Below are 27,607 nucleotides of genomic sequence, written 5' to 3'. Positions count from 1 at the left end.
ATTGGAACATTTCTGTATTTCAAGGTTAAAATATAGGAAACTATTGGGCCAGTGGATAATTGTCCACTGAGTTTGTAGGATGGTCTGTATTTCACTCCTCACCTAAAACAATCCAAGTTACCTTGGGAAAATTAACCTGCATTGAATTTGAAGTCTGTGATACTTCTCTATGTAGAGGTAGCAGGACCCATTTAGACTAGGATTTCAGATCTGGAGATAGCAGAGCTTACACAGCTGAAAAAAATAATAATTCAGGAGACCTCTGGTAGGTAATTGAACATGAACTATGCATCTACATGTAGGTTAGTCCTATTACACCCCTCAACAAAATCTAAACCTGGTAAATCTTCCTGTGAAATTACTAGAGAAACAAATCTGGGAAGTTCCAGAGGAGGTGGAAAACATCAAACCTCTCATTGCAGTGATTAAGGTTCCTATTATTTTTTAGAATCAGAGAATGATTTGGGTCAAAAGAGACCTTAAGGATCATCCAGTTCCAACCCCCCTACCATGGGCAGGGACACCTCCCACTTGATGAGGCTGCTCTAAGCCCCCAAAAATATAGCCTTGATCACTTCCAGGTATGGGGCAGCCACAGCTTCCCTGGGTTACCTGTGCCAGCATTTCACCACCCTCACAGGAAATAATTTATTCCTGATAACTAATCTAATATCTCATCTAAATCTACCCCCTTTCAGTTTGAAACTGTTCCCTCTCACCCTACCCTCCATGTCCTTGTAGAAAGTCCCTCCCCTGCTTTTCAGTTTGCCTTCTTCAGGTCCTGGAAGGCTGCTCTAAGGTCTCCTTGGAGCCTTCTCTTCTCCAGGCTGAAGAACACAAGCTGTCTCAGCCTGTCTTCATAGGAGAGGTGCTTCAACACCTTTTAGGTGACCTGTGCTGAGTTTTATAACTGGTTTTTGGTTTAGGGGTTTTCTGAGAGTCTGTGACTGTCACACATGTTTGAAATTGCCCTTATTTCATTGCTTCAACATACTCCTGTGGCCATGCTATGGCCACCCAGCCAGCCCTTACCTCTGCCCATCTGCCATGCAAGAGAAAATATTCAGTTAATGATTTGTATACCCAGTCAAGAAACCAGGAACAAAGAAGATGGTTGTTTAACTTACAGATCTTCCCTGTAAAAACAAGTGATATTCCTAACTGTCCAATGTCAAAATGTTGGTTAAAAACACCTGTAGCTACAGAAATAGAGGATGTTCTAAACACAAGCTACACTTGTTGACAGAGTTCTACTGGAGCTCAGAAAGACATTTCCAGACTATATTTAAATGAAGTCACTTGTGTACTGCCAGGAGTGTGCAGAGGTAGCAGTGCAGACTTGTCCCGAGGTGGGATTTATCTCACCCGACATATGGGATAGGTTTTGTCTGATCAAATAAAGATGGAGACAAGATGACTAATGTCCTAAGAATCCCTGGCTCTACTGACTCACTTTTCTTTGACCACAAAGGGAGCCAGCAGTGACAGCCTCTGATATTGGCACTTCCAGAATAGACACCCATGCTTAGTCATGCAAATCCTGCCCTAAGCAAGCCCAACTCACCTAATCCATCTTCTTTTCACACCCACACAGAATATATGTGACCTTACACATCCATTTTGCTTCTCTCAACCTTGGCAAAACATGCATTCACAGGATTATTAGGGTAGACATTAGCAGGGGGAAAAAAAAATCCATCTCCAACTCCTGCTGTCAGAATATTTCATAATGTAGTATGGTCCCTGTGAGTTGAGGTTGTGCTCTTTAACCTTGGGGCACAGCACCTCAGACCACATATTGTCTGGGAAAGTTTGGTTTGTACAATCTGCATTCATATTCATCTGGTATGGACTCAGTGAATATAAACTGAGATCCATAATCCTGATATAACCCAGGTAAACAGAGCAGAGTCTTGCAGGTAAAGCAGTAGAAGTTGTTCTAGTAGCTGTTCCTCTGGGAGGGCAGTGGGTCTGTCTGCACAGCCTACAGTGCCCAATCACCTTCACCTTGGGCTGAAGTTGCTAGTGGATGTATTTAAATGATTCACAGATAAGGTGCTTAGGGACATGGTTTAATGGTGGACCTGGCAGTGCTGGGTGAAAGGTTGGGCCTGGTGACCTGAAGGTCTTTTCCAACCAAAATGCTTCTATGATTCTATGCTTTTCATATCCCCTCAGTGTCTCGTGACAGATTTCCCCCTAAATGTCAGACTTACAGCTCCTTCATTTTATAGGAGGTTCAAGGTGAATATACGAAAAATTTTTTTTACTGTGAGAGTGACAGAGCCCTGGAACAGGCTGCCCAGGGAGGTTGTGGAGTCTCCTTCACTGGAGACATTCAAAACCCACCTGGATGCGTTCTTGTGTGATGTGCTCTAGGTGACCCTGCTCTAGCAGGGGGGGTTGGACTAGATGATCTTTCGAGGTCCCTTCCAACCCCTAAGATTCTATGATTCTATGATTCTATGATTCTATGATTCTATGATTCTATGATTCATTTTTAAGGCCCTCCTGGAAAGCTCATTAGGCCTTGTGTGCATGTCAATACAGGAACAAAGTTCACTGTGATCATTACTGTGTGGATAGAAGATCTACACCATCACACTTAGTTTCCTACCATTGGCTCCTGTCACCACCCATCCCTCATCTTTGTTGCCTTTCAACATTGTAAATTCTTCACAGCACAGAACATGCTCTCTAATTTGTCTGTTAAATGTCTAGTCTGGAAATTAGTCACAGCCACCCTCATTAACAATAGCTTGCACTTATTCCTTCATAAACTGATGGATGAAAAGCTCTACAGAAGTGCAAAAAAAATATTGTTATTTCCCCCAAGAGGAGTCATTGCTCAAAGTGAGTTAGCAGACTTCCCCATCTAACTGAAATCCACCATAGCAAAACTGTTGCCAGAAGCATATCTTATTCTCCTCTCTCTTTTATTTTTATTCTTTTAATTTTACTTCATCTTCTGATTGATTCGCTTATGAAATTAAAGGATATAATGATTTTAACTCTTTGGTTTTAGAGCCACGAGCAACAAAAGCAACTAATGCTGCCATCTGTAAATTGCAAGAGACATAAAACAGTGTAAAAGAAAGGAAAAAGAAGTGTTTGCCACTTAACAGTATATTTCAGTAGAAGATTAATTTGCTGTCTGACACTTGATGCTTATTGTTTGCAAATTCCAGATCCACAACTGCATATCAAGCTGAAAAGTATCATCTAATCAAAGAGGGGATAATCAAATAAGAAAACACTCATGTATATCTTCCTTTTAGGTTATCCAAGCACACACATGCTAAAAGTGTTGCAAGAACAGAGGTCCATTAACAGACTGGACTGATGAGCCAAGGCCAGTTGTATGAAGTTCAACAAGACCAACCACCCGGTCTTGCACTTGGGCCACAACAACCCCTGGCAATGTTATAGGTTTGGGCAAGAGTGGCTGGAAAGCTGCTCAGAGGAAAAAGAACTTGGGGGTGTTGATAGATAGAGGCTGAATATATGCCAGCCTGTGCCCATGTGGCCAAGAAGACCAGTGGCTTTCTTGCTTGTATCAACAATAGTGTGGCCAGCTAGAGAAGGGAGGTGGTCGTGTCCCTGTGGTCAGCACCAGTGAGGCCACACTTTGAATCTTTTGTTCAGTTTTGAGCCCCTCACTGCAGTAAGGACATTGAGGGGCTTGAGAGTGTGCAGAGAAGGGCAACAAAGCTGATGAAGTGTCTGAAGCACAAGCCCTGTGAGGAATGTCTAAAGGAACTGGGATTGTTTAGTCTGGAGAAAAGGAGGCTGAGAGGAGACCTTCTGACTCTTTACAACTACCTGAAAGGAGACTGGAGTGAGGTGGGAGTTGTTCTCTTCTCACAAGTAACAAGCGACAGAACAAGAGGAAACAGGCTCTAGTTGTGCCAGGGGTGGTTTAGATTAGATATTAGAAAAAGTTTATCCACTGAAAGAGTAATTAAGCACTGAAACAGGCTGCCTGTGGAGCTGGTTGAGTTACCATCCCTGGAGGTGTTTAGGAGATGCAAAGATGTGATGCTTGGTTCAAGCGTTGGGCTTAGTGAAACTAGGTTAATGGTTGGTAGAGTTAGGTTATGGTTGAACCCAATGATCTTAAAGGTCTTTTCCAACCAGAATGATTCTGTGATTCTGTAACCTGGTGCACATCCATGTCTGTAGCAGCCTGCTCAGCCAAACTGTGTTTCATTGATCTGCATTTCATTTGAACCAAGGAAGTGCAGATGCCATTGCACAAGGACTCGAGACAACACCAAGAGCTTGAGCACAGCTCTGCCAACTCATATTCCAGAAAGAGGCATTCAGGTGGGAATAGAAAATAAAGTTTACAAGAGGGAGCAAGTGAAAAGGGGGTCGTTTGGGTCACAACACATCTGATTTTTAAGATGTGGTGGCTAAAATGAGAAGTTGATATAGTGGTCCAGGAAATTCCTCTACCCCACCTTCCCATACGTGTGAGATATTATTAAAAGGGTGAACCAGCAATACAGCCTTGAGTGCACTGCAGAGCAAGAGTACATTTTATTTTAAATCTAGACCTGTTTGAACTCTATTAAATCTTTGCTTGACTGGTTCTGAGCTTGTCCAAGCCAACTTGAATGATTATTGTTATTATTAACAGAGGGCAAAGTGAGAAGAGACAGGGGGTTTTATTTAAATAGGTTATTCTTCTTGCAGCTGGCTGTGCTGCAGAGGCCTGGCAATGGTTCATATTACAGGCATTACTGATTCCTTAGAGACTTTCAAGGGACAAGCTTACTTTGACATTATCTTCAACTCTTCTATCTCCTATTTATTTTCCAAAGATTGGATGATATCCTCCCATAGTGATAATTACATATTTAGAAGGTATCTATGCAGTTCTATCTTCATGTTAGGACATTTCTGTGGTATTTCTGATACCAGTTTTTGTGGTTTTAATAAGACTTTCCTCTCCTTTCCTACCTAGTTGAGATAAGTCATCTGTGACAGTATAAATCTGTAAGAATTCAGTGTAATTAAAATCTTATATAAAGGTACGTTAAAATTAAAATATTAGGTCTGATAAAAAATCCACAATTTCAGCCCATGTCCTGACTGAGAGTCGTTACAGAGGGGTAAAAAGACAAGGTAGGGAGACATGGATTCTGGCCAGGATCTGAATGATTCTCATTAGATATTTTTTCCATTATTTTTTCAATAGAAACAGGCCTGCCGTGTGGCAACAGTCCCACAGCTCAACCACTTCTTGCCTGTGAAGAGCCTACCCCATCCCCTACCTCTGCCTCCACATTCATCAGGATTTTATCCCCCAAAAATGTCTCTTTTCAAGACTGAAGAGTGCACATTCATTTAATCCTTTTCTATCCTACTGCAGTTGTTCCTTACCATCTTTCTGTCATCTTTTCTGACCCTTTTGAGGACCACTAGTGATTTTGAGGAACGAGGGCAAAACCAGCACATTCAAGATGCAGGTCCAAAATCTATTTGTTCAGTGGCATTACAATGATTTCTGTTTGGCTTTCTATTCCCTCCTTAATAATCCTTAATATTCAATTTCCTTTTTTGATTGCTATAGAGCAATGAGCTCATCATGTCATTCAATTGTCCATTATAAGCCCCAAATGTCATTCCTCAATAGCAATAATCAGCTCAGAGCCCATCACTGGGCATGCAGAGTTAGAACTGTTGTTTTCTTTGTGTGCAACATTTTTATTTAATGTCACTGAAATTCACCTGATGTTTTATGGCCTAGACATCCAGTACAGTAAGATAATACCAAAACCTCTTCACAGATGGTGTCAGGAAGTCACAAATGTAGGGCTGATCCACAAGGGAAGGTGAGCTGAAATCTAAGAGCAAGAGTAAGGCAAGGAGAGACCTGTAGTAATTTCCCTGTATTTGATATTTTCTGGGTAAAATTACTGCCCCTTCACTACTCCTTGAGATGGACTCTTATCCTTTCCAGTCATAACACCACCCCTTTTTTCTTTTGATAGTACAGTCTTATTGAATGTTGAGTGCTTGAATTTTGCAGTCTCATTGAACAGTTTACAGACTGGCCAGCAGACACTGATAATGCAATATTGTGATTTTGCAGTTCATTTCAATGGGAAGTGTCTGATGTACCAGATCCCCTCCTGTGTTCCTACTAAAATAACTTAGTAGTTGTATTTAGCCTCCATGTCAGAAAGTACAACAGAGAAGATCTTAATGCTCCAAACTCGTTGCCCCAGGCAACTATAAAAACCTTCCAAGTAGCCAGATTAAGAGTTTCCTCCAAATCTAGTCCCTTAAGGTAGGTGGCACTGGGGCTTTTTCAGGCTGAATCCCAGGAATCCTTGAAGGAAGAACTGTGCATCAGGTCTCCTGGTTGATGTTGTCAGCAGAAGCTTAAAGGCTTCACACGAAGGTACAATTTGAGGGTCAGTCTGCACATCGGTGTGGGCACAGTTACCCAAGTGATGCCCTGAGAAGCCACACAGGCTGCATGACACTGGGGACACAAGTAAGTCCTGTATGAGTGCTGCCACTCATTTTAATGAAAGGGAGCCTCTATGCAGGTGACAGCCAATGGATGTTGACAAAGAAGCATGAGTTGAACTGAGGAACCTTTGATTGACCAGATCAGAGGAGGACCAGGAAGATGATCCAAAGGTTGGAGCATTTCTCCTATGAAGACAGGCTGAGATAGTTGGGGTTTTTCAGCCTGGAAAAGAGAAGGCTCCTTGGAGACCTTAAAGCATCTTTCAGTACCTGAAGAGCCTACAAGAAAGATGGTGATGGATTTTTGCCAAGGGAATGGATAGGATGAGTGTGCTGTGACACTGTGAGGGTGGTGAGACACAGGTTGTCCGGGGAACTTGTGGATACTTCCTCCCTGGAAGTGCTCAAGGCCAGGTGGGATGGGGCTTTAAACAACCTGGTCTAGTGGGAGGTAATCCTGACCATAGCAGTGGAGTTGGAACTGGATGACCTTTAAGGTTCCTTCCAACCCAAACCATTCAATGATTCTATGATTCTATAACCTGACAAGTGCTTCCTCTAAGATGTTCATTAGTTGATGTCAGATGTTCAGAACAGACCTACAACTGCATAAATGGGAAAGGGTAGACAAAGGGTGGTGTTTTCAGGACATGGTTTGGGGGGCATGATGGTGCTGGGTTGACAGTTGTACTTGATGATCTTAGAGGTCTTTTTCAGCCTTAATTATCCTATGATTCTATGCATCTACTATGCTTGCCCAATGTGAAAGCAAATTTTTAGTGACAAAAGGACAGGTCCACTCCTGCAGTCTTTGTGTTAATTGCTTTACTAGGCTGAAGTGTCAACAGGGTCCAGCTCCACTTTCATGGAGGGACTGCAGAATAGCTCTGTCAGAAGTACACAGCAGCTTGGTGAAAAGCTTTGGTTAACAGAGCATGAGGCACACACACAGAAACAGCAATGGTCAGAGCATCCTCCATGGGGAAAACGTGCCTCTGAGATCTGTTTCTATAAAAGATTCTATTATCTTCATATTGTTCCCCCCTTAGTAATACTGCAAGATGCATCTGAGAGGAAGCAGAAGAACATTGTCCCAGCAATGTTTAAAGGGATTTGGTAGGAGAGGCAGGGAAATTATTCTTGTTATAGAAAAGTTAATATAGAGCTGGGCATTTGGAAATGTGCTGGAAGCAGGGTAGTTACACTGCTGTTACTAATGGCTCCAATACATCATTTCAACTTGTTGATTTTTCTCTCTTTAATTTCCACATCATCTGGCTGTTGCTTATCCTCTACCCATTCTAGGAGTCAACAGAGACATCATGTGCCTGAAATGCAAAAAAGTTACTTCAGCAGCAATTAACTTGTGAGGTGTTTTTTTTTTTTTGTCTCTTTTCCAGAAAATCCAGTCTTTCAACTTTACCTTTTGGGTTTTACCTTTTCTATTTTATCTTTCCGTTTTCTTTTGCATTTTTACCTTTGTAACATCTCACTGATTTAAAGAAATCTGATTTCTATTCTAGAAATAAGGGAAATGGTGGCAAAGGGTAGTTGAAATCTCTTGCATAAAGTCCCAGGGGGGACTCAGAGAGGGCTCAGAGGAGCAGCTGCTTCCCTGCAATGCTCCACCAGCCACAGTTACAGAACTTATATGCAGCTCTTTAAAAGAGAAATAGCTCAAGAGAATATAAAAAAAATCAAAGAATAATAAAATGTCAGAATTATATGGGTTGGAAGGACCTTAATGATCTCCCAGAACATTCCAGTAAGAGGCAAGGAAGTTACCTCCTTTTGTCTTGCTTACAAAGGTTTCACATTTTTGTCAGGGATCAGCTCTGTTTTGAAAGGACCATGAATCACATCCATCAATCTTCAAGAGAAAAGGAATCAACAGATGGTCATTAAGGATCATGTGGTTCCACTTCAATCAGAAAAGGCAGCAGAAAATGAGCTGTGCTCCTTTTGGTTATGCTTTTTCAACACAGTCATGAGTTCAGCCCCATCCAGCCTAGCAGAAAACACATGACAACACCAATTCTTTGTGCATGGTACCAAAACCAGTACAGGAAGCTCCAGCCTTAAGCACAGAAGAGTAATTACTCCTACTAACCAGAAGGAGAAAGAGAGGAGTTTTCAGGTCACATAAAAAAAAATATGAGATTGCTGAGAGCCCAGGAGAATTTGGTGTCCCTATTTGGTGTGTCACCAACAGTTGTCTCTCAACCTGCCATCTTCCATTCCTAACAACAACAAGAAGCCACATGTATTTTGAATGCCAGCAGGTGTGAGGGAGAAGCCTCAAAATGCAAATTAGGTGTTCCTCATGCAGATATTTTCATCTGAGCTTGCAGTGAGACTTAGAGGCATCAGCTAACCGGTCACCTCAATAAGGGATTAATTCAGACAATAAATGTGGATTCTGACTCTTTCTACTTTGGGCAGCTTATTTTTCAAGCCCAGAACGTTACAAAGGATGGACATTGTCTTTGAACATCTACTACTCTCCTTTGGTTTATGTCTACACTGTGGTGGACCTTACCAGGATGGGAACCCAGAGCACAGCAGAATTTCCTCCTCCTTGCCCTCAGAGCCCACCTGAACTCAACTTGCTAATGACCATGGTCAACATGGTTTTACCAAGGGTAAGTCATGTTTGACTAACCTCATAGCCTTCCATGAGGAAATGACTAGGTGGATAGATGATGGTAGAGCGGTGGATGTGGTCTGTCTTGATTTCAGTAAAGCATTTGACACTGTCTGCCACAGCATCCTTGTAGATAAGTTGATCAAGTATGGGTTTGATGATCAGGCAGTGAGGTGGATCAAGAACTGGTTGAAAGGAAGAAGTCAGAGAGTTGTAGTCAATGGGGCAAAATCTAGTTGGAGGCCTGTGACTAGTGGAGTCCCTCAGGGGTCGGTACTGGGACCGGTGTTGTTCAATATCTTCATCAACGACCTGGATGAGGGTATAGAATGTACCCTCAGCAAGTTTGCTGATGACACCAAGCTGGGAGGAGTGGCTGACACACCAGAAGGCTGTGCTGCCATTCAGAGAGACTTAGACTGGCTGGAGACTTGGGCGGGGAAAAACCTGATGAAGTTTAACAAGGACAAGTGTAGAGTTCTGCATTTGGGGAAGAAAAATGTCATGCACCAGTACAGGTTGGGGGCTGATCTGCTGGAGAGCAGTGTAGGTGAAAGGGATCTGGGGGTCCTGGTAGACAGGAGGATGACCATGAGTCAGCAGTGTGCCCTTGTGGCTAAGAAGGCCAACGGCATCCTGGGGTGTATTAGAAAGGGTGTGGTTAGTAGGTCAAGAGAGGTTCTCCTCCCCCTCTATTCTGCCCTGGTGAGGCTGCATCTGGAGTATTGTGTCCAGTTCTGGGCCCCTCAGTTCAAGAAGGACAGGGAACTGCTGGAAAGAGTCCAGGGCAGAGCCACAAAGATGATGAAGGGAGTGGAACATCTCTCTGATGAGGAAAGGCTGAAGGAACTGGGTCTCTTTAGTTTGGAGAAAAGGAGACTGAGGGGGGACCTCATCAATGGTTACAAATATGTAAAGGGTGAGTGTCAAGACGATGGAGTTAAGCTTTTTTCAGTGATGACCAGTGATAGGACAAGGAGTAATGGATACAAATTGGAGCATAGCAGGTTTAAGGTGAATATCAGAAAAAAATTTTTTACTGTGAGAGTGACAGAGCCCTGGGACAGGCTGCCCAGAGAAGTTGTGGAGTCTCCTTCTCTGGAGACGTTCAAAACCCGCCTGGACGCCTTCCTGTGTGATGTGCTCTGGGTGACCCTGCTCTGGCAGGGGGTTGGACTAGATGATCTTTCGAGGTCCCTTCCAACCCCTAGGATTCTATGATTCTATGATTCTATGATCATTTGCTATCCTGGAGAAAGATGGTTTAAGGATCTTTTAAGTCAGGGTATCCAAGACTTGTAAAATGGGACCATTCTCCATGCAAACTAGAAGCTGTTTAATGCTCTTGTGACAGCTAGAAATCAAAGTGATCAGAAAATGATGGCCCTTTGCTGAAAAAACCTCTTAGGACTGTGGGGAGGGATTTGTGGTATTTTTGCTTCATTGGTGTCTGTTTTGGGCTTTTTTTCTAAGGGGGAGGGGAAAAAAGGTCACTGTAAACACTAACATTCTATCTCAAAAGCTTTTCTTCAAAGATCTGGTTTTGTCTCATGTCTAAAGAGAGAAGTTCACTGACAATGTTCTTACTGCTGGGGGGCAGAATTAAACAACACCCCTTCCTCCCACCCAAAAAAAACCCCAAAACAATAAAATTAGAAAATATCAACCAGGAGAGGAGGCAACTTGTAAAATTACTAATTTAGGGGAAATAATGAATATTCAGGAGATGTCTGTGAGCATCTTGTTGGGAAAAAGAATATTTGAATTTCCAGTAGATCTTGGAAAATACTTTATATCCCCCATTTCCATCTGCACAGTCTTTCATTCACTCATTTTTCTGTCACCAGAGGAGGGGAATGCTCTATTTCTGAGGCAGGGAGTTATATTGAGAGTTTCTGTCTTTTGATTCATCTTTTTAATACATATGTAAAGACCTTCATGCTTTTTATACTCTGCCTCACATCTACACAACGTCCTTTAGTCCAGACTCCACAATATGAAGCGAGAACTTCCTGGACACATTGTTGTATCTTGGACAGTTATTACAGCCAGAGTTTTCTGCCTAGGTATGGAAAACGTTCAGATTGTAGGTATTTCACCCCAAACTGCAACCTGTCCTCACTGCAGTGGAGTGAACATTCACATTGCAGAGTCCCTCAGAGGTCACTGTAAAAGCAAGGCCTGCAGGTGAAGTTTTCATAGAATCATAGAAGGGTTAAGGTCAGAAGGGACATTAAAGATCATTAGTTTCCAACCTCTCTTCTATCAGCAGGGACACCTCCTGCTGAACCAGGCTGCACAAGCCTCATCCAACCTGCCCTTGAAGACCTCCAGGAATGGAGCTTCCACAACCCCCCTGGGCAACCTATTCCAGTGCCTTCCTACCCTCATGGGGAAGAATTTCTTCCTAATACCTAACCTAAATATGTGTTCTTCCACTTTTAATCCATTACACCCCCTTGTCATCTTGCTACAAACCCTCTCACTACGAGCCCTTGTAAAAAGTTCCTCCCCAGCTTTCCTTTAGCCTCTTCAGGTACTGGAAGGTGCTCTAAGGTCTCCCTGGAGCTTTATCTTCTCCAGGCTGAATACCCCAAACTCTCTCAGACTGTCTCCAGAGCAGAGCTACTCCAACCCTTTGACCATCTTTATGGCCTCCTCTGGACCCTTTCCAACAGGTCCATGTCTTTCATGTGCTGAGGGCTCTTGAGCTGCATGCAGTATTTCAGGTGCAATCTCACCAGAGCAGGGGACAGAGTCACTTCTTTCAACCTGTTGGCCATGCCTCTTTGGCTGCAGCCCAAAACATGATTGGTTTTCTGGGGTGCCATCATTTTTGTCCTACTCTTGCGAATGATTCTTTTGTTTTCATATTTATCTTCTCCTGTTGGCTTTCTACTTGAAATGCATGTTGGATCACACAAAAAATTCATTTCAGACAATCACTCCCAGTTCCCAAAGCCTACCTGAATCACCCCAACATTCTGTCATGAGTAATGCATGGGATGGAACCACACACAGTCTGTTCAAGACATTGAAACCATGGAAACACTCCTGATGGGAGCTGCTACTTGGGTTGATCATAGGAAAGAGAGGCTGAAGGAAGCTCATCTTGTCCATCTCTGTCACCCCAGGCCAGATAGTTATGTAAATGTGGAATTTCAGGTGTCAGACTTCACCCCCATAAGGTTGCTGACAGTTTTGATTGAAAGAAAAACTTAAACAAGGCCAGAAATTGGAAATTGTGGAGTTCTATCTATGACATGTAAATAATCTGAGCTGGGAGCGTGGATTCTAGGTGTGACTCCACAGGAACAAACCACCTCCACAACTTTTGGTTGCCTTTGGAGGCCATGGAAGTTCATTCCAACTCCCCCCTCCAGCGTGGACAATGAGATGACCAGGATTGAGAACCAGACAGTGAAGGGTTGTTGATTCAGAACTTAGACACAGCCTGGGTTTAAAAAAGCCCTTTAGAGGGCTGAGGGTGAAGACAGAGTTTATAATAAAGAGCTGCATCCCATTTCTGGAATCAGCCTCCAGAGGAGGTACCCACAGCCCTCCAGAAGCAACCTGGGCACCAGTTCCTTGCTTCTGAGAATTTCATCTACCCAGCAATAAATACTATGCAGGTTTTCAAGAGAAGCATTAAGGGGTTTTGAGTTGCTATATCATCCCCCTCATCTTTGGAAAGACTGTCCAGTCTAGGCACTCACAATTGCCACTGTTTTACAAATGATGGCTGGAGGGGTACAGGCCAGGGAACGAATGCAGTTAAGAAGTACTTCCTCGTGGAGAGAAATTGGAATGTACTCCCCAGGGAAGTGGTGGAGGCACCATCCCTGGAGGTGTTCAAGGAAAGACTGGAGGTGGCACTTAGTGCCATGGTCTGGTTGATGTGGTGGTGTTGGTCATAGGCTGGACTTGATCATCTTCAGGGTCTTTTCCAGCCTTGGTGATTGTGTGATTCTGTGATTCAGTGATCTGTCAGCAATGTACATCACAAGGAGAAGGATATCTGGAGAAAGGAAAGTGCTTGGAGAGCATCATAAACTAAGTAGACTTTAGTCTGTTTCCTCTCCTCGGCAGCCCCTCTGTTCCCTTTTAGTGAACATTTAGTAGAAACTAGAATGGATGGAGGAAAGACTTTTTCTTTTCACTTTGCTTTACAGTCATGCTCATGATGGTTCAGTAAGAGGGATGGTTTAGATGTAATATCCCACTCCACAGTGTCTCCATGGTGTCTCCACACCATCTTAAAAACCAATTCATTTTTCCATGGTTCCTTCTCCTCCCCTCAGCCTCATCTTTTCCATGCTCAGAAGAGCACACCCCCTCCCACAACACCTGATACCTCTCCCATCTCTTTGAAAATGTTTCCCCTCTACTCGTGGGGCACACACAGAGAAGCCAACACACCTAAAATGCGCATCCTTTGGCATGGAAACAGAAGCTAAAATTAGGCTGTAGTTTGAAAATGTGGAAATGAGATAATCTGAGGCTAGTTATCTAGTTATTTTACAGCTTCCTGAGTCATCCCTGTGGAAGCAACCAGCTGCTGGGTGACATGGAGTGATAAATACACTGCAGTGAAAGACACATGTGCTAACAATAGCTCATGTGCTTGGAGTGTGTCTCATCCAGCTTCAAGAAATACCAAAAAGCACACATACTTGGTGTGTTTCATCCACCCTTGTAGTGATGTGGCTGATGAACAGTCTCTCAAAACATCTGTGAGTTTTGGAGAAGGCCATTCCTGCTCAACTGTGTTCAAAAAACCCCTCAGCAACACCTAAGCCTGAGTCAGCGAACTCTTGAGTGGCTTTTCTCACCTGAACAGGTCCAGGAAAACTCAATGAGGTTGCCAGATGCTTTAAATAAACATGCTGTTATATTAGTGGTTTCCAAAAGGTTTCTTATCTGTACACAGTGAAGTGTCTGAGCATAGTTAGGAATAGACCCCAAATCTGGATGTGAACCTGAACTTAGTCTTTTTTTCCTGAGTTATGTTTCATGTCTTGCCTCTTTATTTGCCTTCTGTCACTGGTGCTCATAAAATCCAAACCTGATTTCTGATCTGGCTTTCACTCCAGCAAAGAAATTATGTCAATTTTCAGCAGGTGAAATGGGATTCACAGGAGAAGAGGTAAAGCAAGACATCACCCTACTGAATAATGGACGTGGTTAGTAATGGTCTGAAGTTTCTGTTCCTGGTTAGATACCCCTCCCAAAAAAAAAAAAAAAAAAAAAAAAAAAATCCATCATTCTTCATTCAGGAGAGGCAGCCAAACTATTCTGCAAACTGTTCAAACACAAAGATGTTTGCTAAGTAATTACTGCTGTTTAAATTATTCAGCATATACTACACAACATTAATAACAGGTACTCAAATATAGAACTTACTTAATAAGTAATAGTTATGCAGAAGTGTCATTCTAATAATAATAATAATAATAATAATAATAATAATAATAATAATAATAATAATAATAATAATAATAGATTGTTGTATTTAAAATTTACCAGGTGTACAGAAAATAAAATTAGTATATTATATTTCAAGATCCCTGAAACTGATATTGTCCTTGTTAGAATTAAGATAAATTACCACAATAAATAAGAAGCTTAGGTTATATTATTTCAAGTGTTGAATCAAAAGTATATTGAAATTGTTGATCTGCATATTAAAGCCACTGTGAATGAAAAAAAAATAGAAAATCCATTATAATGAATTATTAAAAGGGCAAAATCACAGCAAAGGAGAATTGGACAGTTCTGCAAGGAAGGGGCAAAGGATTTCTAGTGCCTGAGTTGAGGCTGCACAGCAAATGTTTGCACAAGAAAGAATTTAGCTGCTACACAGATACTCTTTATCTGACCCACAGACCTCAAGCAAAACAAACAAGACACCGGGGTGTAATAGCATTTTAAGGTTCTATCTTACAGCTAATGCTAAGCAGTTATCTTTCTTGATCACTTGCAAACACAAGGAAAATACAAGACTCCTTTGACTCCTTGCAGCTGGGACTGAAGCTGGGGAATAAGCAGACAAACCAGGTTTATCCCAGTACTTTGTGTTTCAAATAATCTCAATGCAACATCAGGTTTTAAGAAAGAATGGGAGTTATGGAAAGGGAAGGAGATTGCTCCTGGCTAAACACATCCAGCCAGGCATGCATGCAGAGTCCTGTTGAACGGTAGCAAGTTAAAATAGGAAATACAGTCTTGGATGTCTAACCAAGGAAACCCTGAGTGGAGGCAGAGTTATTAATGCAATCAGCTCTGAAATATTGTGCATGTTCCTGCTGTGTCCCACTGGGAAAAGTGCTGATAACTGGAAGGGGTTTAGAGCAGACGGAGAAGAGTGAGGCAGGACATGAAAAGCTGGAGGGATCAGGGAGATTGAAAGAAGATAAGACTTGGACCATTCATGTTCGTGTGCTGCAAGCAAAGCACCCTGCAGTCCTCTCTTGGATGAGGTAAAGAAACTGCTCTCTTTAGGCAGTTCACTGTCAAACATCTTGGTTTTCCTTGGCACACTTGCAAGTTAGGCCAGTTACCAGGAGTGCAGATCTTGTTTGGAGGATGGTTTGGTAGAAGGATGGTAGGAGTCAGGTGAGTGTCTCCTATTCAACACATGCTGGGACACTCACAGTGAGTTTTCTTCCCCCTTCTCTGTGTGTTTGGTACAGTCATGGATGTCAGGTCTGTGAATTTTTTCTAATTTCTTTTGGAAAGTTCTTGATCATGTTGTGAGAAAGAGTGAGATTTCACAGCCTTTCAGAAACGGGATAGCAGCATCATTTCCCTTTTATGAGCACTGGTTTAGAAATAAATAAATAAACAAACAAACAACAACAATAATAACAAAAAAATAATACAAATAATACTACTAATAATATATCTAACTGGTGTATTTTCACTGCCATTATTTGCTCAGAGAAAACTGAGTTTCTAGGATATCAATTACTTCTCTATGGGGAAATTTTTTTTTGACCAAAATGTTCTATATTCTTCTGCAACATTCAGGACTGCTTAGGCTCCCGTCTTCAAAATCTGGCAGACTGGGTTTCAAGTGAGCTTCAGATATACTTCTAAAAGATTTAAAGGGAATCCCCTCACAACTTCATCTAAACTGAGCCTGAGTCCTCATTTCACGGGAGATTTGAGTTTCGTTCCATTTCAGCATAATTATCTCTAAAAAGAAAACAGAGGGGACTCTTATGTGGAATTCCCAGAGAGTTCCAGTTTTGAGCCAAATCTATAGATAGACATAGTTTATTCCATGCTCAGAAACAAACTGTGAATCTTTCCAGCCAGTAAGGAGGATCCCTCAAGACTACAACTTCATATAGGAGTCCAAAACACACAGAAATAGATGGGCTGCCCTTCTCAGTGAAACCCTTGGCAGAGATCCCACCCTTAATTCAACGGTATTTGCAGTGAATCAATCCCTTTCTAGATCACATCTTTCTCAGGACAGCAAAGCAGTCTGGTCTGAAAAAAAAAAAAAAAAAAAAGAAGTGTATCTTATGCACACACATTTCTACTGTTTTCAATATATTTTTTTGTTGTTGAATAAAGGATGAAGTGTCTAAAGGGTGGGTGCAAGGAGGATGGAGACAGGCTCGTCTCAGTAGTTCCCAGTGTCAGAACGAGGGGAAATGGGTACAAGTTGGAACATGAGAAGTTCCATTGAAATATGAGGAAAAAGTTCTTTACAGTGAGGGTGACAGAGCCCCGGGACAGGGATGTTGTGGAGTCTCCATCTCTGGAGATATTCAAAACCTGCCTGGATGCAGCCCCGTGTAAAGTGCTCTAGGTTATCCTACTTCAGTGGGAGAGTTGGTCTAGATGATCTCTAGAGAAGCTCCTTCCAACTCACTCTAGCAATTTTGTGATTATGTGATCTTGCCTTCACCTACAGCTCATGTCTTGCCTACAGCATGAATACTCCAGTACTACTGAGACACTCCAATATGGTCATTTGAGTATGGAAGTTAAACAGAGAATCCAAGACATGAAGAAGAAAGAAGTCAAACAGAAGAGTGTCATCTACTTCAACTTAGGCAAGAAACACCATTCTCTCTGCTGCTTACTTAGTTTTGAAATTTCCTGATTTGACTTCAGACCTGAAGGAGAGGTCATGGGCACTAAAGCCTGAAGTCCAAGACATTATAATCACCACTGAAATGGGAGTCTTCTCTGTTCTGCAGAAAATGTGCTAGGCTTCAGTCCAAGTTCAGCCAAGAAACTGCACTGAAGATAAGCCCTTAAGTCAGAAATTAAGTTAAAGGAACCGTATCTATGTTCTTATACCCCCAAGACTTTACAATTACAAAGCACCACTAATACAGTAATGAACTATTACATTTACTTAAAGCTCTTATCACCTTTAAACAGACACATTTCTAGATCGTTGGCACTGGCTATGGCAGATGGCAAGACTAGAAATGCAGTGGAATACACGATCTCTCCATACCTGTATTTGAAGGTGATGAGGGATAAGTTCATCTCTGAAAACTGTCTACTCCAGCACTTCATGTGAGTTTTGAGGCCAAGCTCAGAAGAAACACATGCAAGGTGATGGAAAACACCAGGCTAATGTGGTTCCATGTCTTCTCCATATTGGCTTGCCTAAGGGTATGCAGGTCTGCTTCTCTGTGAAGGCATCTCCAGGGACAGACAAATTCCTGTGTGTATCCTAGAGCCCTCAAAAATAAAATCTAGCTCCTCCATGTTCTTTGAAGGTCTTGTGGGTGTTGGTTGATATAAAGCTCAATATAAGCCAGCAGTGTTAACTTGCAGTTTAGCAAGCCAACGGTTTTCAGGGCTGCATCAAAACCAACATGGCCAGCAGGTCATGGGAGAGGATTTTCAGCCTCTACTCTCCTCCTGTGAAACCCCACCTGCAGTGGGGAACCCTCAGCATAAGAAGCATATGGAGCTGTTGGAGCAAGTCCAGAGAAGGGCCGTGAAGATGATCTGAAGGCTGAAGCACCTTTGCTATAAAGACAGGCTGAGAGAGTTGGGGTTGTTCAGCCTGGAGAAGAGAAGGCTCCAGGGACAACTTTAAGCACTTTCTAGAACCTGAAGAGGCTAGAGAAAAGCTGTGGAGGGACTTTTTAAAAAGGCATGGAGTGATAGGACTAGGGGGCGTGGTTTCAAACTGGAAGAAGAGAGATTTAAATTAGCTATTAGGAAGAAAATAGTTCCTGTGAGGGTGGTGAAACAGTGGCACACGTTGCCCAGTGTATTGTGGAAGTGTTCAAGGCCAGGTTGGACGGGGCTCTGAGCAACCTGGACTAGTGGAAGGTGTCCCTGCCCATGGCAGAGGGGTTGGATCTAGGTAATCTTTAAGGTGCCTTGCAACCCAAACCATTCCATGGTTTGTTGCTTCTTAGCTTACTTAGCAAGCTCATTTGTGTATTTGACTGGGGCAACAACAACTTTGGCTTTCATTCAAGTCTTGGTTCAGTTTTATATTTCTTCAAAGAGCTGCTGGTACAGGAAAACCACACAAATCAACTGTGGCTTAGTTCACCTCTGCAAGAACCCCACCTGGCTGCTTCTCCCTGCCTCATGAGCCACATTAATCATCGGAATAAAAACCATCTTTTATTCCAGGCAGGCAGCAGACTTGGGTCATGTGAACATGCCTGTTACCAGCAGCAGCGCCTGGACAGGATGGAGAGACACAAATAATCCCTCTGTACTGTATGATAATCAACAAAAATTAGCTGCCTCAGGGAACCAGGAAGCTCTGCCATGAATGCAGCAGTTAGAGACTGAGCCTATTTATTTAACAGGTGTCCCTTGAGCTGAGATGCCAGACTCTGTTTGCCAAATTTGCAGAGAGAGGACGACAGCTTGAATAAATACGGGCTAGAGGGGAACAGTCCTGAAGCCATTTTCTTGGTGGTGGTTTTTAGTTGGTTGGGTTTTTTTTGTTTACAACATTTGATTGGTTTTATTGCTACTTCTTGGCCACACATATTCAGAAGGAAGAAGCTGTGTGAGCATCCATTTTCCCTCCTCGTAGTGGCACATGGTCCAGCTCAGCCACAGTGCAAAGTTAGCTCTGCTGGATGGCATCATGATGGGTTGGTTTGTTCACTTTAATTAAAATACAGCATGAGATACGTTTTGGATGTGAACCCATCCCAGGCTGTCAGGGACACAGAGCCAACAATGGCAGGCTGCTGTGTCTAAATGATCTCCTTCTCCATTCCTGCACAGCAGAAATGTGCCTCCAAACACAAGGTGCTGCATCTGGTGCTGCGGTATCGAGAGGCCTTGGGCTGGATCAGATGTCACAGCTCTGAGCACTGCACACAAAGTGTCCGGGGGGTCCTCGCTCTGGTTTTGGATTGTTTTCAGTCAGTCTGGAGGCAAGGAATAGAGAGTGACACAGAGGGACTGCTTCGTATGGTTCTAGAATCATAGAATCATAGAAGTATTTTGGTTGGAAAAGACTTTTAGGTCATCAGGTCCAGCCTTAACCCAGCACCACCAAGTTCACCACTAAACCATGTCCCTAAGCACCACATCTACATGTCTTTTAAATACCTCTGGGATGGTGACTCCATGACTTCCCTGGACAGCCTGTTCCAGGGCCTGACAACCCTTTCAGTAAACAATTGTTCCTAATATTAAATCTAAATCTTCCCTTACAAATATGTAAAGGGTGAGTGTCAGGAAGATGGAGTTAAGCTTTTTTTCAGTGATGTCTAGTGATAGCACAAGGGGTAATGGATGTAAATTGGAGCACAGGAGGTTCAATGTGAATGTCAGGAAAAAAAATTTTACTGTGAGAGTGACAGAGCCCTGGAACAGGCTGCCCAGAAAAGTTGTGAAGTCTCCTTCACTGGAGACATTCAAGACCCACCTGGAAGTATTCCTGTGTGATGTGCTCTGGGTGACCCTGCTCTGGCAGGGGGGTTGGACTGGATGATCTTTCGAGGTCCCTTCCAACCCCTAAGATTCTGTGATTCTGTGAAAACTGGAGACTGTTTTCTCTTGTCCTATCACATGTAATGTAGAAAAAGAGACTGACCGCCCTGCTTGACTCCCACCTCCTTTGAGGGATTTGTAGAGAGTGAGAAAGTCTCTCCTCACCCTCCTTTTTTTCCAGGCTAAACAACCCCAGTTCCCTCAGCCACTCCTCATAAGACTTCTCCAGACTTCTTCAGCTTTATTGCCCTTCTCTGGACATTCTTTGTTTCCCTTCTTTTATGCCACCTGCCAAATGAAGGACAAAGCTGAGCAGCTCGTAAAGGGATTTTGGTGCTTCCCAGTGAGATGAAGCCCAAGTGAATCCTGAGCTTCATTCTGGGCAGGTCTCCCCAAAGAGCTCTTTCACCATATATTCCCTGTGGCTTTGCAGTCATGCCAGAAAGCCAATGCAAGGCAGCAGAGTCAGCAGAGGCACATTGTGGAAAGGGGACTGCAGCAGCCTTCAGCAGAAGCTGAAACAGTGAGTGGAGCAAACAATCTGGTCCTCTGGGGAAAAATTCTCAGAGAACATGCCAACCAACTTCATAAAAAAGTATGTAAGCAACAGGGAAAAAAGCTTTCTCCAACCAGAGGTTTCTGCCTGAGAAAGAATCAATTTCTAGAGACTGTAAAAACTTTTGCTGACTGCTCCATGCAAGCTGCAGTAAATGTTTGTTGACTGCTCTGGTGGGCTGAGAGATAATCTGATACATAAACAAGATGACATCTAGGTTCTAGTGTTGGTTGTTAGGTCTCTTTTCCACTTAATTTTAGTGTATAAGCCACTGCCCCTGCAATTTTAGTTATATAAAGTAAACAGAATTCCCTGCTAATGCCAATAGTCTCCAAGTAATTTCCTGCTGATTTCAGTCACGAACAAGGATGACATTTACATCTCATATTACCAGAGCAGACATCTGAGAAATGCTCATCTCCATGGTAAGAGAGAGATTTGAAAGGCCTTGCTCATGCCTCCCTCTTCTAGCAGCTGTGAGCTGAACGGGCAACAGCAAGAGCTGAAAGCTGCCCAAGGTATGGCTCAGTGGTGGTATCTGCATGGGGCTTGTGGTAGTCAGAAGTGCATGACTGAGAGCAACTCACCTGAACCCTGCACCACAGATCTTTTTGCTCCCAAGTCACCTGCAGCAAAGGGGAATCCAAAAACATTCCCAATGGTGCAGGAAGAACTGCTTTTTCCTTATGGTTTTGCTGGGGCAACAAGTGTGCAGTGCAGGGCTGAATTCTCTCTGCTGGAGAGTTTGGAAGAGCCCAGCCCTGCTCTTTGGTGGCTAAATTCATCCACACATCCATTTGTTCTGCTTCCCATGCTGTGTTACCCTGAGCAACCTCTGCCACCACCTATATAGAAGAACCTTCTCCTCTCTAAATACCCACAACACCTCCTCACGAGCAAAGATGAAATACTTGGCCACCCAAGCTCAGTTCAACTGACTTGCAGTGAATAACCTGAAGCCAGGACAGGGAAGCCATGTGCTGTGCTCCTGCTAGCTGAGAAGAAATAAGGATTAAATTATTCACAGAATAACAGAATCACAAAATTATTGTGGTTGGAAAAGACCTTTAAAATCATCAAGTCCAACCATTAACCTAACCTTGCTGAGTCTGGTGCTAAAGCATGTCCCTCAACACAACACTTACATGTCTTTTAAACACCTACAGGGATGGTGATTCAACCACCTCTCTGGGAAGTCTATTCCAGTGTTTGACCCCCTTCTGTGAAGAGGTTTCTTCTAATATTCAACCTAAACCTCCCTGGCACAACTTGTGGCCATTTCATCTTGTTCTATCACTTGTTACTTGGGAGAGGAAACCGTAGTCCACCTTACTACAACCTCCTTTCAGGTGGTTGTAAGGAGTGAGAAGGTCTCCCCTCAGCCTTCCTTCCTCCAGGATAAACACTCCCAGTTCCCTCATCTGCTCCTCATAAGATCTGTGCTCCAGACTGCTCCCCAGCTTCATTGTCCTTCTCTGGACTTGCTCCAGCACCATGATTCATGTCAATCCCCAAATTTCTACCTTGAAAAGCCCAGCAAATCCTGAAAACTCCTAAACCCTGTCGCGTGGAAGAGAAATGAAGCACTAGAAAGTTAAAATAGCTGTGTGCTTCATGGACCTCCCTGAAATGACATTGCGAGTCCCAATCCACAGTCTAGTAAAATGCTGTGTAATTAATTCAAGACACCCAAAGTGTTTTCACCCAAATTATCAGGCCTATGGGAGAAGTTTAAGGCTGTATTACAAATTCATAGGTCTGGGAGAGATCTCAAGAGGTTTCATGCCTTATTTTCCTGTCCCAAAGCCAGACACAGTATTTCTAGGACACTGTTGGTGGATTTTTATTTAAACTGTTTTTTCAAGGCCTCCTGTGACAGAGATGTCACTGGTAATTCATTCCACTGTTTTGCAGTCCTGACCATTGGAAAATCTCTCACAATATCTAACGACCATCTTCCCCAGAGCAGTTTAAAGCCAACGTGTCTTTTTCCTACAGATTACTTCTCTTCTGATGACACAGTCCTTCAAAGATTTGAACAGGACGATCATATTCTGATGGGTCCTCTTCCCTCTGAAGGGGATAATGATTTCAGTGTTTCCCCATAGGTAGCTTTTCTCTGCTGGCTGCTGTGGTGGTTCCCATTAGATATTCCTGAAGTAGGACAAATCTTTCTGGACGTAGAGTGCCCCACTTTACACACTCTCCTCCAACTGAGGCTTTCCCACAGGTGAGCAGAGACTCACTGGCAGGTTACACAGCATAGCAGAGCGTCTTTTCCAAAACAACATGATGTATCAATTGGGGGGGGGTTATGATTCATTACAGCTTCCAGATGGTTTTATGTTTTGGGTTCGGTTGGTTGGTTGGGATTTTTTTTGTTTCTTTCAGTTCTTTTTTCCTGAGAACTGATGCCTGATCAGTTATTCCCAGCCTAGAATCTTTGTTATTGAAATCAATAAGGAAATCACGGAGGTTAAACTTCCTTAAGGTACTTTGACAAAGACCATGTTGGAAGGAAACCAGGTGATAGGGTGAGTGGAGGAAAATTTACTCATTCCTGAAAATTTGCTTTCATGGTCAGGATGTGAATCTGCCTTACCTAGTCTCAGATTGACTGATAACAGGGCTTTAGGGGAAAGTTTGAATAAGAGAATATCAAGTGAATCTCATCTGTTTTGCTCTCCTAGGCTCTAGTGCTCAGTGCTAGATTTTTAGGATAGAACAATAGAACGGTTTAGGTTGGAAAAGACCTTAAACATCATCGAGTTCCAACCCCCCTGACATGGGCAGGGATACCTCCAACCAGAACAGGTTTCTCCAAGACCCATCCAACCTGGCCTTGAACACTTCCAATGATGGAGCAGCCACAACTTCCCCGGGAAACCTGTGCCAATGTCTCACCACCCTCACAGGAAAGAACTTCTTCATAATATCTCATCTAAATCTGCCCTCTTCCTATTTGAAGCTGTTTCCCCTCATCCTATTACTCTTTGTCCTTGTAAACACTCCCTCCCCAGCTTTTCTGTAGCTGCTTAAGATATTGGAAGGTACTCTAAGGTCTCCCCAGAGCCTTCTCTTCTCCAAGCTGAGAAAGATTAAGCATTTGGTTGCTAGCCCTGAGCCTCTTCTCTACTGATTTTAATTTTTCTGAAAAAAAAGGTGTGTTTTTAAATCCCGTGGCAAGTTCAATGATTTATGTAAAGAGACTTTGTTATGCTTGTTTTAAATGTACTATGATCATTTCAGTAGTGCCCCTGAGTTCTCTTGGTATGAGAAAACTTTAATAAGCTTTGCTTACTCACCCTTGCTATACTCAGCATCACTTCAGAAATGTCTAGTGGTACAGAAAGGTTCTCTGATGCAATGACAAGTCCTACTTAGCCATTCCTCATATTAAAACTGTTCCATGTCTATCATCATCCTTCTTTTTACCTTTTCTAATTCTACTACACACTTTTTTATATGTCATGAGTGCAAGTACACAGAGTGTCCCAGATTTAGGTGCACTAGGGATTTATACACAGAGTTTTAAAGTGAAGCTTTGTTTTCTGCTTCCTAGTAAGTGCTAGGATTTTATTCACCTTTTTTTTTTTTGCTCATCTTGAGCACTTGCATGACATAGGAGTGCACTATCTGCAACTATTCCAAGATCTCTTTCCTGAGGGGTCAGTGCTAGTCTAGAGTAGATCATCATGTATCCAGTTACCAGCTTTTCATTTCCCTCCTGGCTGCTACTTGGCGTTAGCTCAGGCTCAGAGGCTTTGTACATGATGTTCTGAGTCATCAAACATCCTGGGTTCTCACACAAAAAGCTATCATGTCCCAAAAAGAGCTTCCTAGTTTATTATGAGGTCCCTTCCAACCCAAACCATTTTAGGATTTTCTTTTTCTGTAATTATTTCAGCTCAGATTTTCACTCAGTTAAGAATATGCTTGGGTACTTATGTGCACCTTTTTTTCAGTCATTAATTGATGTTAAAACCCAGGGATGAGAGAAAATGCATCTTTCCACAGTCCATGCCACTTCGAGCTTGGTCAAACTCTAATCAATTTCACTGAGACATGGATTATGTGTTATGAAAGAGATGGGAGAAATCCCAATATCTACTACATTTTTTAGACCAGAGACCATTTCATACAATTGGGGAACACGGCAGGAATAAGCACAGCAAATATTTCCATGTCTGCAAAAAACTTACATGCTAGAGATCTGCTGCTCTTACTTCAAATCATAAGAGAAAAAAACCCTGAGATGTAGTCCCTCAGTTCATACCAGTGCCAGTCATAGCCTGCAGAGGTGAGAAACTGGCTGCTAGATAATATTATGTCACCTCTGAAGATTTAGGAAATATGACAAGGAAGGGAGAGCGAAGGAGAGGTCACAGGCAACTCAGATGCATCAGTCCTAGCCAATTCCATAAGTTGTCTTCTTTCCTCCAAATTTCCCTCCTCCCACCAGAAATCTGAGATCATATGAGTATTTCCTTGTTTAGCATTCCAAGGGTATCAGCCTTGAAAGTGAGTTTCTTCCATGTTCACAAGCCTAAGTCCTGGAGCACAAATGTTGCTCATCCCTGGATGTTCATGAATGAGCCTCATAGGAAGGAGCTCAATTAGTACCACTCATGGGGATGTTTGTTCTTATGAGCACCTTGTCTCTAGTGTTTAGACATGGTTCCCCTCTCAGCAACATGGCCTGACCATGCTGTTCAGTGCTGCCAAGGGATACACTGCCAAGGACATACAAGACTGTCAGTGTCTGACATTTCCAATACCCTTTGTTTAGCTTTTGAGAATGCCACCCTCATGGAGAGGGTGATTAGATATTGGAATGGACTCCCCAGGGAAGTGGTGGAGGCACCATCCCTGGAGGTGCTCAAGGAAAGGCTGGAGGTGTCACTTAGTGCCATGCTCTGGCTGATGTGGTGGTGTTGGTCATAAGCTGGACTTGATGATCTTAAAGGTATTTTCCAGCCTTGGTGATTTTGTGATTCTGTGACAAATCCCAGACCCAGCCCATAGGGCCCTACTGTCATTATTTTTTCATAGCCTTTTCTATACTTTTGTGATGAGCCTTTGGCTTCTAACTTGAGACAAGGTAAAAAATGTTTCTTGCATGTGTTTGTATGGAAAAGCCATGAGTCCTGATACAGCCAAGGTCTCCCTTGTTCAACTGCATCCATATCTTTCTAGCATGTTGTGCCCATTTATGAGCATGCTATCCTGGCATATATTAAAAACACCAACACAAAATGTTCTGCAGTTAAGAAGATGCTGAACATCCTTCATTGCTTTGGGTTTTTGCATATTGAGAATCTCAACTGGGATGTTAGTGACCTCCTTTGTTTTTAGAAAGTGAGCCTTTCTAGCCAGGATCCCTGCTACTATGCAGAGACATAGAGAGGAAATCCAGGGGGAACAGCTGTACTGTTTAGGAACAGAAAGTCAGATTGTTCTAGCAAGAAGTCCAACAGACGACCTGGGGCCAAAACAAAACTACAGTCTTGTATGTTGAGGGTGGTGAAACACTGGCCCGGGTTGCCCAGAGAGCTGGTAGATGCCCCATCCCTGAAAACATTCAAGGTCAGGTTGAACTTGGCTCTGAGCAACCTGACCTAGTTGAAGATGTCCCTGTTCACTGGAGGGGGGCTTGGACTAGATGACCTGTACAAGTTCTTTCCAACCCAAACCATTCCATGATTCTATAGACCTCCCTGTCTGGGAAAAAATGCAGAGACACTGCAGGATCATATTTTAGGAGCAGATCAGAGATCAGTAGAAAACGGTTGCAGAAGCATCCCAGAGAGACAGGAGGGGATAAAATATGCAGAAGTACTGTTGAGTACTTGAGGCAGGAAACTGCTAATAGGGAGATTTAACATCTCTTCTTAAATCTGTCATGGCAAGATCTAGTGAGCACTAATCAGTCAGGGCATTCATCCCTGGGTGGCACCAGCTTTGCAGGGACCTTCCCTTGCTCACATTCTCCCCTGATGAAACAGTCCATCAACAGGCTCAGTATCACTGAGTGCCATCCCTTCTTACACCACTCTGGATCTGCTACCTTGAAATCCTCAATGTGAGTATTTTCAGCTTCACTGTTCCAGCTGGTGTGAGGAGTGAAGACTATGTGATTTTTTTTTTCTTTTTCTGTCTTTTAAAAATATAAGCATAACATCTACCCAGACTGAGACATCACCGTGATATAAGGCAGCAATAACAGCACAGAAAATTAGCTTCATTTCCAGGCTAAATACAAAGAAATGGACAGTTACAGGTGTACAAATTTGAAGACAAGCTCCAGCCTGTTAAGCAATGTTGATTTCTAGGGATGAAAACTCTCCTGTAACTATAGCTGCAGTGCACAGCTTGCATATAGACCTCCTTTTCTCACCTCTGCTCTGTCAACAAACATGTAGAAACCTCCATCCTGATCTCTCAAAAAGTCCATTTTCTGGGGCTCCATGTTACAGATACCCAAGTCCACACGCACGTGGGTGCATGGACGTAGGTGGTAATTTAAGGGTCTCACTATAGTCAACTCTTCCATGAGAATCTAAAATATCATCCTCCTGTGGGTGGGAACTTGAGGACCTTCTCCCAGCAAAGCTGCAGCTTTTTTTCAGTGCATGTGTGGGTGGTGAAACTGGGCTCACCTTCGGCAACTTCGATGTAAAAATAAAACTTGTAAGACATTTAAATCTTCAGAGAGCTTTTCAGACCTGCAGACAAATTAGCAATGACTATCTTATGCATACATAGAACACACAAAGCTGTAGAGGTACAGAGCTGATTATTATTAGCACAATTTTAATATCTCTGGGAGTTCAAACGTAGGCAGAGGTGTTGGTGTGCAGGACACTGCAGGCACCTTAAGTGGGGCTATTCAATTCTTCTTTTAATTTCTTTTATATTTAGTTTTTTACTCAATGATTTACTTTTTTCTTAGTCTTTCCCCCCCCCCT

The sequence above is a fragment of the Apus apus genome, chromosome 2, assembly GCF_020740795.1.
Source record: "Apus apus isolate bApuApu2 chromosome 2, bApuApu2.pri.cur, whole genome shotgun sequence".
Taxonomy (NCBI): Eukaryota; Metazoa; Chordata; class Aves; order Apodiformes; family Apodidae; genus Apus; species Apus apus.
Note: the sequence above shows the minus strand (reverse complement) of the source record.